The sequence below is a fragment of the Peromyscus eremicus genome, chromosome X, assembly GCF_949786415.1.
Source record: "Peromyscus eremicus chromosome X, PerEre_H2_v1, whole genome shotgun sequence".
Lineage (NCBI taxonomy): Eukaryota > Metazoa > Chordata > Mammalia > Rodentia > Cricetidae > Peromyscus > Peromyscus eremicus.
Genome location: NC_081439.1, coordinates 130,036,593 through 130,054,188, shown reverse-complemented (window position 1 = coordinate 130,054,188; position 17,596 = coordinate 130,036,593). Strand labels below are relative to the sequence as shown.

General features: G+C 38.5%; 1 long non-coding RNA gene across 1 annotated transcript in view; it reads left to right on the top strand.

Moving 5' to 3' along the window:
• LOC131899810 (uncharacterized) overlaps positions 1–15,095 on the top strand; it is a 43,215-nt gene extending 28,120 nt beyond the window's left edge. The window contains exon 3 of the long non-coding RNA XR_009376129.1: positions 14,764–15,095. This is a non-coding gene — a long non-coding RNA (uncharacterized LOC131899810). The remainder of the gene's footprint in view (positions 1–14,763) is intronic.
• Positions 15,096–17,596: the final 2,501 nt, after the last annotated feature.

Below are 17,596 nucleotides of genomic sequence, written 5' to 3'. Positions count from 1 at the left end.
GGCTACATTTGCGTGCTCTCTCTCTCTCTCTCTCTGTCTCTCTGTCTCTCTCTCTCTCTCTGGATTCACACCTCAGACACTAGGTGGCTGTTTTGAAATTCCCTCAGATTTGTACTGTTCTACGTGAACTTGGTAAGTCACTTAACATATCAGATATTTTAAAGGAAATTATTTAAAAGAGAATTTTTTTTCCACATTAAAAAAATGGGTTTTCTGTGTACATTGGAAGAAAATTGGGCTTTGTTTGCAATTTTAGGCAGTCTGACAATGAAACAGCTATATGAGAAGATTAATGTTGATCGAATTATGCATTTTATTACTATGCTTATCCTCATTTTATTATATAAAAAGATAGTCAATTTAAGTGCCATGGTGACAGCTTTAGAAAAACTTGTTAAACCTGTAAAAACTCAGACAGAAGAAACTAACAGTGAAGTTGCTTCAAGATTGGATCATAGGGTTGCAGAAAGAAAGCCTGTTTTCACACAGTCACCCTTAATTTGCCCAGTAACTATACAATAGTTGCCTGATCAAATGACTACACAAAATATTTGGGCTCCAATTGAAATGTTAGATTTACGAAGGTTTAAGGAGGCAATAGTATCTTATGGCATGCATTCCCCATATGTAAAGCAAATGTTAAACTCTTGGTCAACATATAATAGGATTGTACCACAGTACTGGCGGGAGCTGGCACAAGCTGTTCTGGAACCCAGTCAAAGGCTTCAGTGGCTAACTTGGTTCAAGGATGAAGGTAAAAACATAGAAAAACAGTGGAGGGATAAAGGAATACAAGTCTGCCAGGATCAGCTTATGGGAGAAGGTCAATATGCTTCAGCACCAGCACAATGTTTATATGATGTCCAAACCCTAACTTTATGTCGAACAGCCGCCTTGAATGCATGGGACGGAGTTGAGGAACCAGGAAAAAAAACTGAGTCATTTACAAAGGTTACACAAGGCCCAAAAGAATCTTGCACAGATTTCTTACAAAGACTGGCTTCAGCAGTAAAGAGAATGGTGCCGGATTCAGAAGCTGGTAAGATAATAATTGAATCTTTGATCTTTGAGAATGCAAATGCATCATGCAAAACAATAATCAGGCTGTTAAAGGCAAGATCTGCACCTTTGGAAGATTGGATTAGGGACACGGTTAATGTTGAAACTCATGAGCATGATGATATGTGGGTAGGAGAAGCAATTTCAAAAGGTTTGAAGAATGTTAGGTGTTTTGGATGTGGAAAGCAAGGACATTTGAAAAGGGACTGTAAACAGGTCATTCCTAGAAACAGTATTTCTTGAAGGAACAATGGCAACAGAATGCTGTAGCTAGAGTTTTCCTGCCTGGCCCACAGTCAGGACAAATCTCTCTCACCCGCCAGTCCCACAGCCACTCAGACCCAACCAAATAAACACAGAGACTTATATTGCTTACAAACTGTATGGCTGTGGCAGGCTTCTTGCTAACTCTTCTTACATCTTAAATTAATCCATTTCTATAAATCTATACCTTGCCACATGGCTCGTGGCTTACCGGGATCGTCACATGCGGCTTGTCATGGTGGCGGCTGGCAGTGTCTCCCTCTCAGCCTTCCACTTCCCAGAATTCTTCTCCTTGTCCCGCCTATACTTCCTGCCTAGCCAATGGCCAATCAGTGATTTATTTACTGACCAATCAGCAACACACTTGACATACAGACCATCCCACAGCAGAATGCCCCTTCCTTCTGGAGTATGCAGAGGGTGTGGTAAGGGAAGACACTGGACCAACGAATGTAGATCAACAAGGGACAGACAGGGTAATCCTTTGCCTCAGTTTTTGGGAAACTCCCAGAGGGGCCTCATGCAGGCCCCAATAGCAAATCCAGTTCAAACCTTTCCTGCAGTCATAGAGGAAACCCCCACTCAGAGCAATTAAATAATCAAATGCCTATTGGAATAAACCATGGTGGTCAGGATGATGAAACAGAGAGAATAGAAAATTCAGGAGAAAACATAAAGAAAATTTTTTGGCAAACTTCTATTAATGAACAAAGACCAAAATTATCCATAAAAATAAATGGTGTTTTGTTGTCTGGTCTGGTAGACACAGGTGCGGATGTTACCATAATTGCACCAGAATTTTGGCATCCAACTTGGCCTCTTCAGGAGGTAAACGTTCAACTGTTAGGAATTGGGACATTATCTCAGGTGAAACAGAGTGCAAGATGACTCGAATGTATAGGTCCAGAAGGATAGAGAGGAAAATTGAAACCATATGTAGCTAACATAGCTATGAACCTGTGGGGTCGAGACTTGTTGCAACCATGGAATACTCAGATTAACATCTCTCCAATCTCAGAAACAAATCATAAACTATCACGTGTTTCTGAGAGAAATATTAGAAGGCATTATTCTGAGTGGCTACCAGCCATCCATATTATACAAGAACAGGGCACAACAACTGATGATCTTCCAAAGACATCAACAGCTCTGCCTTTAAAATGGTTAACAGACAAGCTTGTATGGGTCCAGCAATGGCCTTTAACAACAGAGAAACTCCAGGATTTAGAAGAGCTGGTAGAAGAACAGTTAAATGCTCAGCATATTGAGGAATCAACCAGCCCTTGGAATTCTCCTGTATTTGTTATTAAGAAGAAATCTGATAAGTGGAGAATGGTAACAGACCTTAGAGCAATTAACAAAGTATTTCAGCCAATGGGCTCTTTACAATCTGGAATTCCTTTGCCTACTCTGTTACCAAAAGGATGGCCTCTCATAGTTATTGATTTAAAAGACTGTTTCTTTTCAATACCGTTACAAGAAAAAGACAGAGAAAGATTTGCTTTCACAGTGCGTACTTATAATAATTCTCAACCGGTTAAAAGATTTCAATGGAGGGTCCTCCCACAGGGAATGTTGAATAGCCCAACTCTTTGTCAATATTTTGTACAACAGCCATTAGAAGTGATACGTAAAAAATTTCCTAAATCTATAATTTATCATTGTATGGATGATATTTTACTAGCTGACTCAAATGCAGATACTTTAGAAAGAATGTTTGAAGAAGTAAAGAAAATTTTGCCTTGCTGGGGATTACAAATTGCTCCTGAAAAGATACAAAGAGGAGATTCTATTAATTATTTAGGATATAAAATAGAGCTACAACAAATTAGACCCCAAAAGGTGCATATTAGGAAAGATAGACTACAGACTTTTAATGACTTTCAATGATTATTTGGAGACATTTCTCATCTACGAACTATTGTTGGGATAAAAAATGATGAACTGAATAATTTGTTCAAAACCTTAGAAGGTGACAAGGACTTAAATAGTACAAGAGAATTATCACCTGAAGCTGAGAAAGAATTGGCCTTGGTAGAAAAGAAAGTACATGAAGGACACGTGGATCGTATTAATCCGAAGCTGGATTGCATTTTGGTTATTTTACCTTCTAGGCATTCTCCTAAAGGAATATTAATGCAGAGGGAAGATATTATATTGGAATGAATATTTTTACCAAATAAACCAAATAAAAAATTAAAAATTTATGTGGAAAAATCTCTGACTTGATTTGGAAAGGAAAATTGAGACTTTGTCAATTAGCAGGAATAGACCCAGCAGAAATTGTCATACCTTTAACTAAGGAGGACATTGAAAAATTATGGACAGAAAGTGAACCTTGGCAAACAGCTTGCAGTAATTTTTTGGGAGAAATTAACAGCAAATATCCCAAGAGCAATAGAATTGATCTTATAAAGAGAGCTGATTGGATCTTGCCTCAAATTATACAGGAAAAGCCCATATCTGGAGTTTGTACATTTTATACAGATGCCAACAAACAAGGAAAGGCAGGTTACAAATCAGAAAATTTAAGTAAAGTGGTTCAAAGTCCTTATCATTCAGTTCAAAAATCAGAATTGTATGCTATTCTGTTGGTATTAATGAATTTTTCAGAAGCTCTCAACATAGTAACTGACTCTCAGTATGCTGAAAGAGTAGTATTACATATTGAGACTGCAGAATTTATCCCTGATGCTTCAGAATTAACTTCACTATTTATTTAATTACAAGATACAATCAGAAAAAGGAGTCATCCTTTACATATAACTCACATCCGATCCCATACTGGTCTGCCAGACCCTCTAGCACAAGGCAATGATGAGATTGATAAATTATTGATAGGAAATGTGCTGGAGGCCTCAGAAATTCATAAAAAAAACCTCATGTCAATAGTAAAGGTTTAAAAAAAGGATTTTTCCATAACCTGGCAACAAGCCAAAGAAATAGTAAAGAAATGTCCTACTTGTTCCTTCTACAGTCAAACACCATTACCAGCAGGATGTAACCCAAAGGGTACTCAAAGGAATGGACGTGTTTCACTTTGCAGAATTTGGAAAATTGAAATATGTACACCATACCATTGATACTTGGATCCAGGAAAGGTACAGTGCCCTTTTCTTCGAAGGCAGCTGAACAGGCAGTGGGCCAATGACTTCTGATGTGCTATGGAACAGCAGCTGAAACAGTTATTCTTTAAGAGTAACTAAGCTCACACCTCTCAATAGTAGACTGGCATTTGATAGAGGGATGTGGAGAAGAACGGAATGCCGAGATGAAGCCATATATACACCCCAAGAAGAATGGACAGCTCAATTAAAAAACCATCAACAATTTCCAGAATTTAAAATCCTGAATCATGACAGGACACTAGTGGACTTCAGGTGTTTCTGGTACATGGACTGCTCTCACCCAATGTGAGGTTGAATTGTTGACCTCGTGTACATCCTACTTCACAAATGAATCTGTTGGATACACTAAGCCTATAGGCTGAAGATGATACCCCAGCACTGCAGAGAAACCTCAAGTGACTGTCCAGGCAGCTGGCTGTTTCTGTCAACTCACAAATTTTTTGGAAGTTGCTTGCATGCACTTTCTGTTTTTATTTTTGTTAGCTAATATTATTTCCTTCTTGGGTCTCTGAGGGAGTTAAAGATTAGTTAGTTATAGTTGAAGGTTATTTATAGTTGAAGATTAATTAGAATAGAAAGTGAATTAGATACATTTTGGACTTACCAAAATAGGATGGATAACGGAATTATTTTCTCTGAATTTGTCAAATAAAAATGGACTAGACATTGTTTAGGTATTTATTACTTGTATACATTGTATATAGTTATTGTACTTTTGTATATAGTTTTTCTTTTGTTAGTTATAACCTTTTTCTTATAACCTTTTTCTTTTTTTCTATTTTTATTAAAATAGAAAAGGGAAAATATGGTGGTATTTTATTTGTACTGAAATGTGATTTTTAATTGTATGTCAATTAATAAAGTTGCCCGGGGGTCAGAGCTATTAGAGCCATAGCAAGAGCATGGCGGTGGTGGCACACACCTTTAATCCCAGCACTTGGTAGACAGAGCTAGGTAGATCTCTGTGTGTTCAAGGATACAGCCAGCATTGGAGACACACGCCTTTAATCTCAATACCCACCATAGAAGACCTGGAAGACTCTTCAGACAGGCAGTGACGAGGCAGTCATATGTTTGGGTTTACAACCAATGAGAAGGCAGAAGAGCTAGACTATATAAAGACATACACACAGGAAGTTGGTCCCTTTCGGAGAGCTCTCTTGGCTGAAGCAGGAAGGGTAAGGCTCTTAGTTCTGACCTCTTGGCTTTCTTCTCTGAATCGGCTCTGTGTTTCTTATTTAATAAGACAGTTGGTTACATCTACAACAGTCCCTCAATATTTTCCCCTCACAAGCAATCAAGCCACCAATAGTATTGATTTTTCTTGGTCTGATGTTGAATGGAGGTAGAAAAGGGGAGGGAAAAGATGATACAACAATGGTCCATGTAGTGTATCTTCTGGTCTCTTCTGTTTTAAAATTTTATTTCTAAGGCATACAAAGTCATTAATATGAGTGGTGGGGGGAAATCACTGTTTTTGATTTTACTAGCCCAGTACAGTCCAGAACTTAGATATATCTACCTACATAGGAGATTAAGGAATTTCAGGAGAATAGTAAGGATTTTAAAGGAACATAGTAGGCTTGGAGAGCATACCCTGACATGGATGCAGCTCATAGAACAGATGCTACTGGTTTATAAATTCTTCCTTTTTATTATTCTTTATTTTTGGAAACAAAGTCTCATTCCTGGCTAGCCCAGAACTCACAATGTAGAGCAGTCCTTTTTGAACTTTGCAATAGTTTTTCCTCCTCAGCCTCCTGAAAAGGGACTACAGGTATGTGCCGCTGTGTCCAGCTTGTGAATGATGCTTTTAAGACCAAACTAGAGGACCATGGTTGGTAACATTTTTTCTATTGGCACAAGTTTAGTCAAGTTGATGAACATGTTGAAAAGGGGTCAGAGATCCCTGGTTCTTCTTTGGTGGTTCTGGACTTTTGGGAGATAAGGGAACTTGTAGAGTTTTCCTTCTTGACTGGAAGACAAACAAGGAAATGTCACAGGGTCTAGAATTGTGAGACAGTTTTGAAGGCTATGATTTCCTTTAGATAAACTTCTCAGCATGAGAGTTGAGGGAGGGTATATCTCAGTAACAGTGAGCTTGCTTAGCTTGAGCAAGGCCCTGGGATTTATCTCCAGCAGTGCCCAAGGAGGAAAAAAAGTGAAAAAGAAATTATGGGAACCCACAAAGATTCCAACTTGTGATTTGTTTCTATTTTGACTCAAGGTCAGAAAGTCAGAGTTTATGTTGCTCTCCAAGGCTACATAATAGGATGCTTTGGTCAAATGCATGGTTACCAGGTGTCTTATGCTTTAAGGCCTAATTACAAGATGCTTTGTTGTAAGACGTGGTTACCAGGTGTCTAGAGAATTAAGGAAGGGTCTATACTTGTTTGTACTTTGTACCTTGACCTTGAAAGAGGGAGGTCTTTTGCCTCTCCCCTTGCTGGTGTATAAAAAGCCCATTAGAAATAAACTCGAGGCAACTAGGTATTGACCCAGGGCCCTCCTGAAGCTATGCTGTGTCTCTTTTTCTTCATCTTCATCTATATTTCTTCCTACTATTTCTCAGTTTCCTCATTCCTCCATTCAAGAACTCTTTGACAAGTCGGGGCTGGTCCCTGACAAGAAATATCAAGTGTTGTGGTGTAGGCCTGTGTGGTAACATTTTGTGTACCCTAAAAACTTTGCCTGAAGTTTAGGAGACAAAGGAACAAGCCACTGCTACATCTTCTAGGACTCCTAAGCCTGAAAAAGCTTTTTTTCTCCTGTCTCCTCACACCTTATATACCTTTCTCTGCCCAGTCATTAAAGACATGTGTGCTTCCAAAGTACTGGGATTAAAGGTGTATGCCACCAGTGCCTGACTCTGTTTCTCTCCTGGACTGAATCAATCTCATGCAGTCCAGGGTGGCTTTGAACGCACAGTGATCCAGATGGATTTCTGCCTCCTGAGTGCTAGGATTAAAAGTGTGTGCCACCACTGCCTGGCTTCTATGTTTAATCTAGTGGCTTGTTCTGTTCTCTGATCTTCAGGCAAATTTTATTAGGGTACACAATATATCACCACAGGCCTGCAATCCCAGCCCTCAGAAGACAGAAACCAAAAGATTACTGGAAGAGTGAGGTCAACATTGTTCACACAGAGCATCCCAGGCAAGCCAGGGCCATAGAGATAGACCTTGTCATAAAAACAAAACTAAACTAAAAGATTGTTTTGGGGACAGAGGTGAGTGGTATCATGTACTCAGGACAAGTAAGCCCCTATGCAAAACCTCTATCACCAGCCAAGGCAAGGGTGTAGGTGTAATTCAGTGTAGATGTAGCCAATGGTTTTATCAGACAGAAAACACAGAGCCGATTCAGAGAAGAAAGCCAAAAGGTCAGAGCCAAGAGCCTCACCCTTTCTGATTCAGGGATCCTCCTCAGCCAAGAGAGCTCTCCGAAAGAGGAGCCCTCCTTCCTGTGTGTCTGTCTCTATAGTCTCTCTGTTCTGGCTTCAGATTGGTTGTAAACCCAATCATGTGACTGCCTCGTCACTGCCTGTATGTACCGCCCTCCAGGTCCTTAAAGGCGTCCACCACCACTGCCACGCACTTGCTATGGCTCTAATAGCTCTGACACCATGCAACTTTATTTATTAATATAAAATACCACCATATTTTCCCTTTTCTAATTTAATAAAAAGAAAAAAAAGAAAAAGGTTATAACTAACAAAAGAAAAACTACATACAAAAGTACAATAACTATATACAATGTCTAAATAATTTCTAGTCCATTTGTATTTGACAAATACAGAGAAAATAATTTCATTATTTATCTTATTTTGTTAAGTCCAAAATGTATCTAATTCACTTTCTATCCTAATTAATCTTCAACTATAACTAACTAATCTTCAACTATAACTAACTAACTTTCAACTATAACTAACTAATCTTCAACTATAACTAACTTTCATTTCTTTATATCCTAATAGTTGGTAATAATAACATTCAAGGATCAGAAAATTGCATTGTTAAATGAACGGTATAAGTACAATTAGAAATATACATATAGCATTTTCTAACAATATTAATTCCAATATATATAACTTGTATACAGTATAAAACAATCCAATCCAATGTAAAATACTTAAAACTAGTAATTGTCTTTTTCTTCTTCTTTCTTTCTTTTTTAAATAAGAACCTTAAATCTAATCTCCTTTGCTTAGCCTTTTTTCCTAACCCTTGACAACAACTTGTAACCAACCCCCTAAACAACGAAAATTATCCCAGACCCAAAACCCATTAAAAAGATCAAAAAACCACCTGCCCCACACCACCTCTTTGGGAATGTGGGCGTCGTATTCTTAAAATTGCTTCCTACTGGGTATGGGCGAAGTTATCTTTATCCTGAAAGAAAAATTTTAGGTTAATTGTCAAATTCTAGGAAAGGTAACCATATCCTTCATTATCCAGTCTGTGTATAATGCCAAAGTTCAGGGTTCATCTCAAGTCCTTATTCAAGTAGTCTTTGAGACTGGATCATCTCAGCTAGTCATCTCAAAATTACTCTGAGCACCTTGTAGTTCAAAGCTGATCAGTTGTCTCATTTGTCCAGTATTCTTCAGATTCCTTAACCTCCATTCTCCTAAAAGACAAAAACAAAAACCTTTCCCCAAGACTAATTTTTGGGGATGTTCCTTTTTGGCAAGTTACTATCTGATTAAATGAAAAGACATGTGTTACTGGTATAAATTAGTTTAAATTGGATGTTCATGTTGGTTGATGAACTATCACCTCCTCTAATTAAGAGGTTTCTCTTGTTCAAATCGAACCTTTATCAATTTTGATGGTACCCACAACTTATCTTCTCCTGTAGAAACAAAAGCAAAACCTCGTCCCCAACGTAACACATACCCTGGTTTCCATTCTGAGGTCAGCACATCCTTAAAGTATATAGGCTGATTTAATTCTGTAGTTTTTTCTATTATCCAATGTCTCTCTGCAGCTGTTGTTCCTTTCTCATTGGCATTAAGAAAATTCAAAGTTAATAGAGCATTATGCAGTCTATTTCTGGGGATTTTTGTTACCCCTTTCTGTTTATTTAGCATATCCTTTAGAGTTCTGTTTGATCTTTCTATAACTGCTTGACCTGTAGGATTATGTGGTATACCTGTAATATGCTTTATATTGTAATAAGCAAAAAACTGTATCATTTTAACAGAGACATATGATGGCGCATTATCAGTTTTGATTTGTGCAGGTATACCCATGATAGCCATAACTTCTAGCAAATGAGTAATTACAGAATCAGCTTTTTCAGAACTCAAAGCAGTTGCCCACTGAAATCTTGAATAAGTATCGATAGTGTGGTGTACATATTTCAGTTTTCCAAATTCTGCAAAGTGAAACACGTCCATCTGCCAGATTTCATTCCTTTGAGTACCTTTTGGGTTACATCCTGCTGGTAATGGCATTTCACTGTAGAAGGAACAAGTAGGACATTTCTTTACTATTTCTTTGGCTTGTTGCCAGGTTATGGAAAAATCCTTTTTTAAACCTTTACTATTGACATGATGTTTTTTATGAAATTTTGAGACCTCCAGCACATTTCCTATCAATAATTTATCAATCTCATCATTGCCTTGTGCTAGAGGGCCTGGCAGACCAGTATGGGATCGAATGTGAGTTATATATAAAGGATGATTCCTTTTCGTGATTGTATCTTGTAATTGAATAAATAGTGAAGTCAATTATGAAGCATCACGGATAAATTCTGCAGTCTCAATATGTAATACTACTCTTTCAGCATACTGAGAGTCAGTTACTATGTTGAGAGGTTCTGAAAAATCCATTAATACCAACAGAATAGCATACAATTCTGATTTTTGAACTGAATTATAAGGACTTTGAACCACTTTACTTAAATTTTCTGATTTGTAACCTGCCTTTCCTTGTTTGTTGGCATCTTTATAAAATGTACAAACTCCAGATATGGGCTTTTCCCATACACTTCGAGGCAAGATCCAATCAGCTCTCTTTATAAGATCAATTCTATCGCTTTTGGGATATTTGCTGTTAATTTCTCCCAAAAAATTACTGCAAGCTGTTTGCCAAGGTTCACTTTCTGTCCATAATTTTTCAATGTCCTCCTTAGTTAAAGGTATGACAATTTCTGCTGGGTCTATTCCTGCTAATTGACAAAGTCTCAATTTTCCTTTCCAAATCAAGTCAGAGATTTTTTCCACATAAGTTTTTAATTTTTTATTTGGTTTATTTGGTAAAAATATCCATTCTAATATAATATCTTCCCTTTGCATTAATATTCCTGTAGGAGAATGTCTAGAAGGTAAAATAACCAAAATGCAATCCAGCTTTGGATCAATACGATTCACGTGTCCTTCATGTACTTTCTTTTCTACCAAGGCCAATTCTTTCTCAGCTTCAGGTGATAATTCTCTTGTACTATTTAAGTCCTTGTCACCTTCTAAGGTTGTGAACAAATTATGCAGTTCATCATTTTTTACCCCAACAATAGTTCTTAGATGAGAAATATCTCCAAATAATCTTTGAAAGTCATTAAGAGTCTGTAGTCTATCTCTCCCAATTTGCACCTTTTGGGGTCTAATTTTTTGTAGCTCTATTTTATATCCTAAATAATTAATAGAATCTCCTCTTTGTATCTTTTCAGGAGCAATTTGTAATCCCCAGCAAGGCAAAATTTTCTTTACTCCTTCAAACATTCTTTCTAAAGTATCTGCATTTGAGTCAGCTAGTAAAATATCATCCATATAATGATAAATTATAGATTTAGGAAATTTTTTACGTATCACTTCTAATGGCTGTTGTACAAAATATTGGCACAGAGTTGGGCTATTCAACATTCCCTGTGGGAGGACCCTCCATTGAAATCTTTTAACCGGTTGAGAATTATTATAAGTAGGCACTGTGAAAGCAAGTCTTTCTCTGTCTTTTTCTTGTAAGGGTATTGAAAAGAAACAGTCTTTTAAATCAATAACTATGAGAGGCCATCCTTTTGGTAACAGAGTAGGCAAAGAAATTCCAGATTGTGAAGAGCTCATTGGCTGAATTACTTTGTTAATTGCTCTAAGATTTGTTACCATTCTCCATTTACCCGATTTCTTTTTAATAACAAATACAGGAGAATTCCAAGGGCTGGTTGATTCCTCAATATGCTGAGCATTTAACTGTTCTTCTACCAGCTCTTCTAAATCCTGGAGTTTCTCTGTTGTTAAAGGCCATTGCTGGACCCATACAGGCTTGTCTGTCAACCATTTTAAAGGTAGAGCTGTTGATGTCTTTCGAAGATCATCGGTTGTTGTGCCCTGTTCTTGTATAACATGGATGGTTGGTGACCATTCAGAAAATCGCCTTCTAATATTTCTCTCAGAAACATGTGCTAGTTTATGATTTGTTTCTGAGATTGGAAGGATGTTAATCTGAGTATTCCATGGTTGTAACAAGTCTCGACCCCACAAGTTCATAGCTATGTTAGCTACATATGGTTTCAATTTTCCTCTCTGTCCTTCTGGACCTATACATTCGAGCCATCTTGCACTGTTTCACCTGAGATAATGTCCCAATTCCTAACAGTTGAACGTTTACCTCCTGAAGAGGCCAAGTTGGATGCCAAAATTCTGGTGCAATTATGGTAACGTCCGCACCTGTGTCTACCAGACCAGACAACAAAACCCCATTTATTTTTATCGATAATTTTGGTCTTTGTTCATTAATAGAAGTTTGCCAAAAAATTTTCTTTATGTTTTCTCCTGAATTTTCTATTCTCTCTGTTTCATCATCCTGAGCAGCATGACTTATTCCAATAGGCATTTGGTTATTTAATTGCTCTGAGTAGGGGTTTCCTCTACGACTGCAGGAAAGGTTTGAACTGGATTTGCTATTGGGGCCTGCATGAGGCCCCTCTGGGAGTTTCCCAAAGATTGAGGCAAAGGATTACCCTGTCTGTCCCTTGTTGATCTACATTCATTGGTCCAGTGTTTTCCCTTACCACACCCTCTGCATACTCCAGAAGGAAGGGGCATTCTGTTGTCATTGTTCCTTGAGTAAACATTGTTTCTAGGAATGACCTGTTTACAGTCCCTTTTCAAATGTCCTTGCCTTCCACATCCAAAACATCTAACATTCCTCAAACCTCTTGAAATTGCTTCTCCTACCCACATATCATCATGCTCATGAGTTTCAACATTAACCGTGTCTCTAATCCAATCTTCCAAAGGTGCAGATCTTGCCTTTAACGGCCTGATTATTGTTTTGTGTGCTGTATTCGCATTCTCAAAGGCCAAAGATTCAATTATTATCTTACCAGCTTCTGAATCCGGCACCATTCTCTTTACTGCTAAAGCCAGTCTTTGTAAGAAATCTGTGCAAGATTCTTTTGGGCCTTGTGTAACCTTTGTAAATGACTCAGTTTTTTTTCCTGGTTCCTCAACTCTGTCCCATGCATTCAAGGCAGCTGTTCGACATAAAATTAGGGTTTGGACATCATATAAACATTGTGCTGGTGCTGAAGCATATTGACCTTCTCCCATAAGCTGATCCTGGCAAACTTGTATTCCTTTATCCCTCCACTGTTTTTCTATGTTTTTACCTTCATCCTTGAACCAAGTTAGCCACTGAAGCCTTTGACTGGGTTCCAGAGCAGCTTTTGCCAGCTCCCGCCAATCCTGTGGTACAATCCTATTATATGTTGACCAAGAGTTTAACATTTGCTTTACATATGGGGAATGCATGCCATAAGATACTATTGCCTCCTTAAACCTTCGTAAATCTAACATTTCGATTGGAGCCCAAATATTTTGTGTAGTCATTTGATCAGGCAACTGCTGTATGGTTACTGGACAAACTAAGGGTGACTGTGTGAAAACAGGCTTTCTTTCTGTAACCCTATGATCCAATCCTGAAGCAACTTCACTGTTAGTTTCTTCTGTCTGAGTTTTTACAAGTGTATCAAGTTTTTCTAAAGCTGTCACCCTGGCACTTAAATTGACTATCTTCTTAAATAGTAAAATAAGAATAAATATAGTAATAAAATGCATAATTCTATCAACATTAATCTTCTCATATAACTGTTCCATTGTTAGACTGTCTAAAATTGCAAACAAAGCCCAATTTTCTTCTAATGAACACAGAAAACCCATTCTCTTTTTTTTTAAATGTGGAAAAAAATTTCTCTTTAAATAGTTTCCTTTAAAATATTGGATAACCGCCGGTGGTGGTGGCGCACGCCTTTAATCTCAGCACTCGGGAGGCAGAGCCAGGCGGATCTCTGTGAGTTCGAGGCCAGCCTGGGCTACCAATTGAGTTCCAGGAAAGGCGCAAAGCTACACAGAGAAACCCTGTCTCAAAAACAAAACAAAACAAAACAAAACAAAAACAAACAAACAAACAAACAAACAAACAAAAATTGGATAACCAAGTCCTCGTAGAACCGTACAAATCCGAGGGAATTTCAAAACAGCCACCTAGTGTCCGAGGTATGAATCCAGCTTAGCAGTTAAGTGGTTTTTAACAGATTCTTGTCATGTTGGGCGCCAAATGTAGATGTAATTCCGTGTAGATGTAGCCAACGGTTTTATCAGACAGAAAACACAGAGCCGATTCAGAGAAGAAAGCCAAAAGGTCAGAGCCAAGAGCCTCACCCTTTCTGATTCAGCGATCCTCCTCAGCCAAGAGAGCTCTCCGAATGAGGAGCCCTCCTTCCTGTGTGTCTGTCTCTATAGTCTCTCTGTTCTGGCTTCTGATTGGTTGTAAACCCAATCATGTGACTGCCTCGTCACTGCCTGTATGTACCGCCCTCCAGGTCCTTAAAGGCGTGCACCACCACTGCCACGCACTTGCTATGGCTCTAATAGCTCTGACCCCAGGCAACTTTATTTATTAATATAAAATACCACCACACAAGGGGGCAGGGTTGAGAGGATATAGCTTAAATGACCTCCCTAACACATTAGACACTGAGTTCAATCTTGTGGATTACCAAACTTAAAATGATTTTAAAAGCCTATAATGTTGGACTCACAACATGTTGTATGACACAATATGTTGTATGAGCCTTATGATGAGTTTGAAGCCAGGCTGGGCTACATAGTGAGTATCAGGCTAGCAAGTACTACATGGCAAGAATCTTGTCTGTAAACAAAACCCCTAAACTCAAAATCAAAACCAATCAAAGAAGTGTGTGTGTGTCTGTGTGTGTGTGTGTGTGTGTGTGTGAGAGAGAGAGAGAGAGAGAGAGAGAGAGAGAGAGAGAGAGAGAGATCGTCTGTGTATTTCCTCTCTCTTTCATCCAGGTACAGAGGCAAAAGAAGTGGATGTGAAGCCTGAAGAATAATCTTGAGGTCTCAAAATGGGATGGACACAGTACTCATCAAGGTGTTGGCAGCAGCCTACACTGACTAATTTTATGGTCCCCACACTTGTCTTTGCGACCTTGAAGAATAGACCATACATGGAATTGGAATGAGAATGTCTCATGGTTTGTAAAAATTGGGCCATGGGGCAGATGCTTGCTGTGGGATGTTCTGTATGGCAAATGTGTTGCTGATTGGTCAATAAAACACTGATTGGCCGTTGGCTAGGCAGGAAGTATAGGCGGGACAAGGAGGAGAATAAAGCTTGGAAGTGGAAGGCTGAGTGAGAGAGACACTGCCAGCCGCCATGATGACAAACAGCATGTGAAGATGCCGGTAAGCCACGAGCCATGTGGCTTAAATTAATCCAATGGAAATGGATTAATTTAAGCTGTAATAACAGTTAGCAAGAAGCCTGCCACGGCCATACAGTTTGTAAGCAATGTAAGTCTCTGTGTTTACTTGGTTGGGTCTGAGCGGCTGTGGGACTGGCAGGTGAAAGAGATTTGTCCTGACTGTGCACCAGGCAGGAAAACTCTAGCTACAGATGCTAGCAGGTAGTCTTTTTGTCCTTTACAGGAGGCCCTATGTTAGGCTAACTGCTTCTTATTTTGGCTGACTGTTCCATTTGGCTTTCTTGAGTTTTGCTCAGTGAGTCTTAAGCCAAACCTTCATGCAGTATTGTTGGATCCACATTCATTTTTAGGCCATTTCTTTCTTAAAGCTGGAATCTGGGTATAGTTTTCTGTTGAACAAGAACTTGAAATCATCCAGGTATTTCCAAGTGAATATGAAATTTTCCTTTGCAGAAGATTCAAGGCTTACATTCCAGAAGGATCTGAAAGGCTAACCTCTTGGACACAGCTGTACCTGCACTTAATTCCTATAAATATGTTGATCTCTGTTGTTCTAGTGTTACTCTTCTTTTTCTAGCTGAAGGGCTTGGGGGATAGGAGGGTCAACCTATGCCAAAATAGTAACCTCTGCCAATGCAAGCCATAGCTATTAGGGACAAGATTGCTCAATCTGGTTTATTCCTAAATAATTATTTGAGTCAGAGCAGCACTGGAAAGTGCAGACCTGGGTTAAAGGCATTTAAAAAAAATAAAAGCACAATCCATATTATTTGTGCTTTCAAAGGCTGTGTTAGGGCAGGAAATACTCCTGATAACACAGTTTATGAGCAATAGACTCTCCTAGTCTCTCTGATAATCCAGTTGCCTTGGAAACACAGTGATTCAAGGAATGACACACACACAGCTAAATGGTTGTCGCTTATCCCACTTAAAGGAAATGCTTTACTCCTCAGGGTTTTGAAAATTTAGATGCCTTTTTATCTTAATCCCACTGACTGGCATAATGTATGCTTATGCAGAAATCAAGCAGTAGCTCTGAATCTTTTCTTAACTGACACAGAGCCATATTCTGATCTTGGCTTAGATTTTTTTTAATTATTTTATTTTTAATTATGTGTAATCATTGATATCTATGTGTGGGTGTGTAACCAGGAGTGCAGGTGTCTGAAGGGGCCCAGAGGTGTCAAATTCTCTGGATCTAGAGTTACTGCTAGTGTGAACCACTTAACCTGGATACTGAGAAATCAAATGTGGGTGTTTAGCAAACCTCTTAACCACTGGGTCATTTCTCCAGCCTCAGTGGTCTTGAATTTTGCTATTTCCCAATCAGCTATTAACTTAGGACACCAGCCTGGTTTTGCAAAATCCCAGAAATTAAAGGCACACAGTATACGAACATATCCTTGCTGGTACAGTATAAAAAGAGACCAAGTTAATACCTTGAAATATCTTCAGAAAGTCATTTTTTTTCTCACAAATATCCAGGAAAGAGTTGATGAAATGAGCTTCAATCTCTACACTGTGGCCTCAAATTACCCACTCCCCAAAGTTCTTATCTATTCTCAGAACAAAAAGTGTGGCTCACAACCTAGTATTGATACTAAGACTGGGCAGAAGGAGAATTAATTATTCATTAATTTTCAAAAATCACGCCTTTCTTGGTTACTTTGCCTGTTGCTGTGATAAAATACCCAACAAGAATAACTTAAATGTGAAAGGCTACAGTCTGTCATGACAAGGAGGTCATGGCAGCAGGAACTTCAATAAGGAGCTGGTAATTGCATCCTCAGTCATGAAGCAGAGAAGGATGAATACATGCTAGTGCTCCGCTGGTCCAGGGAATGGTCCCACCCACAGTTAACATTAATCTTACCATGTCAATTAAGTTAATCAAGATAGTTCTCCATAGCTATTCCCAAAGGCCCATTTCCCAGGTGTTTTTAGATTCTTTCAAGTTTAAAGTTAACCCCAAATTCACAAATCCCCCCACTTTTTGACTCTACCTAAGCAGCTTTTGACTGAAGCTAACAGGATAAGAACCCTGAAAAATTCCAAGAACTAAGCCAAAAAAAATGTTCTAAACTTACAGGAAGAAAGCCTCAAGACATACTCGAGCAAATGGAAGGAATTAGAGGAGTAGTGCTTGCAATATTAGGTGGTGGGATAAGCAAGCTCATTATATGTTCTATATTTTTATAAAATATTTTTATTTATTCTTTGTAATTTCATGCATATACATAGCATATTTTGATCTTATTCCCCAAACTACCTCCTCTGAACTCCACCCCCACATACCATCCAAACTTCATGTGTTTATTGTTATTAGCTTGCTGAATCCAATTAGTGCTGATCATGTGTGAATGAATTTGGGAACCATCCACTATGGTATGGGCAACTGACAAACAGTCACAGACACA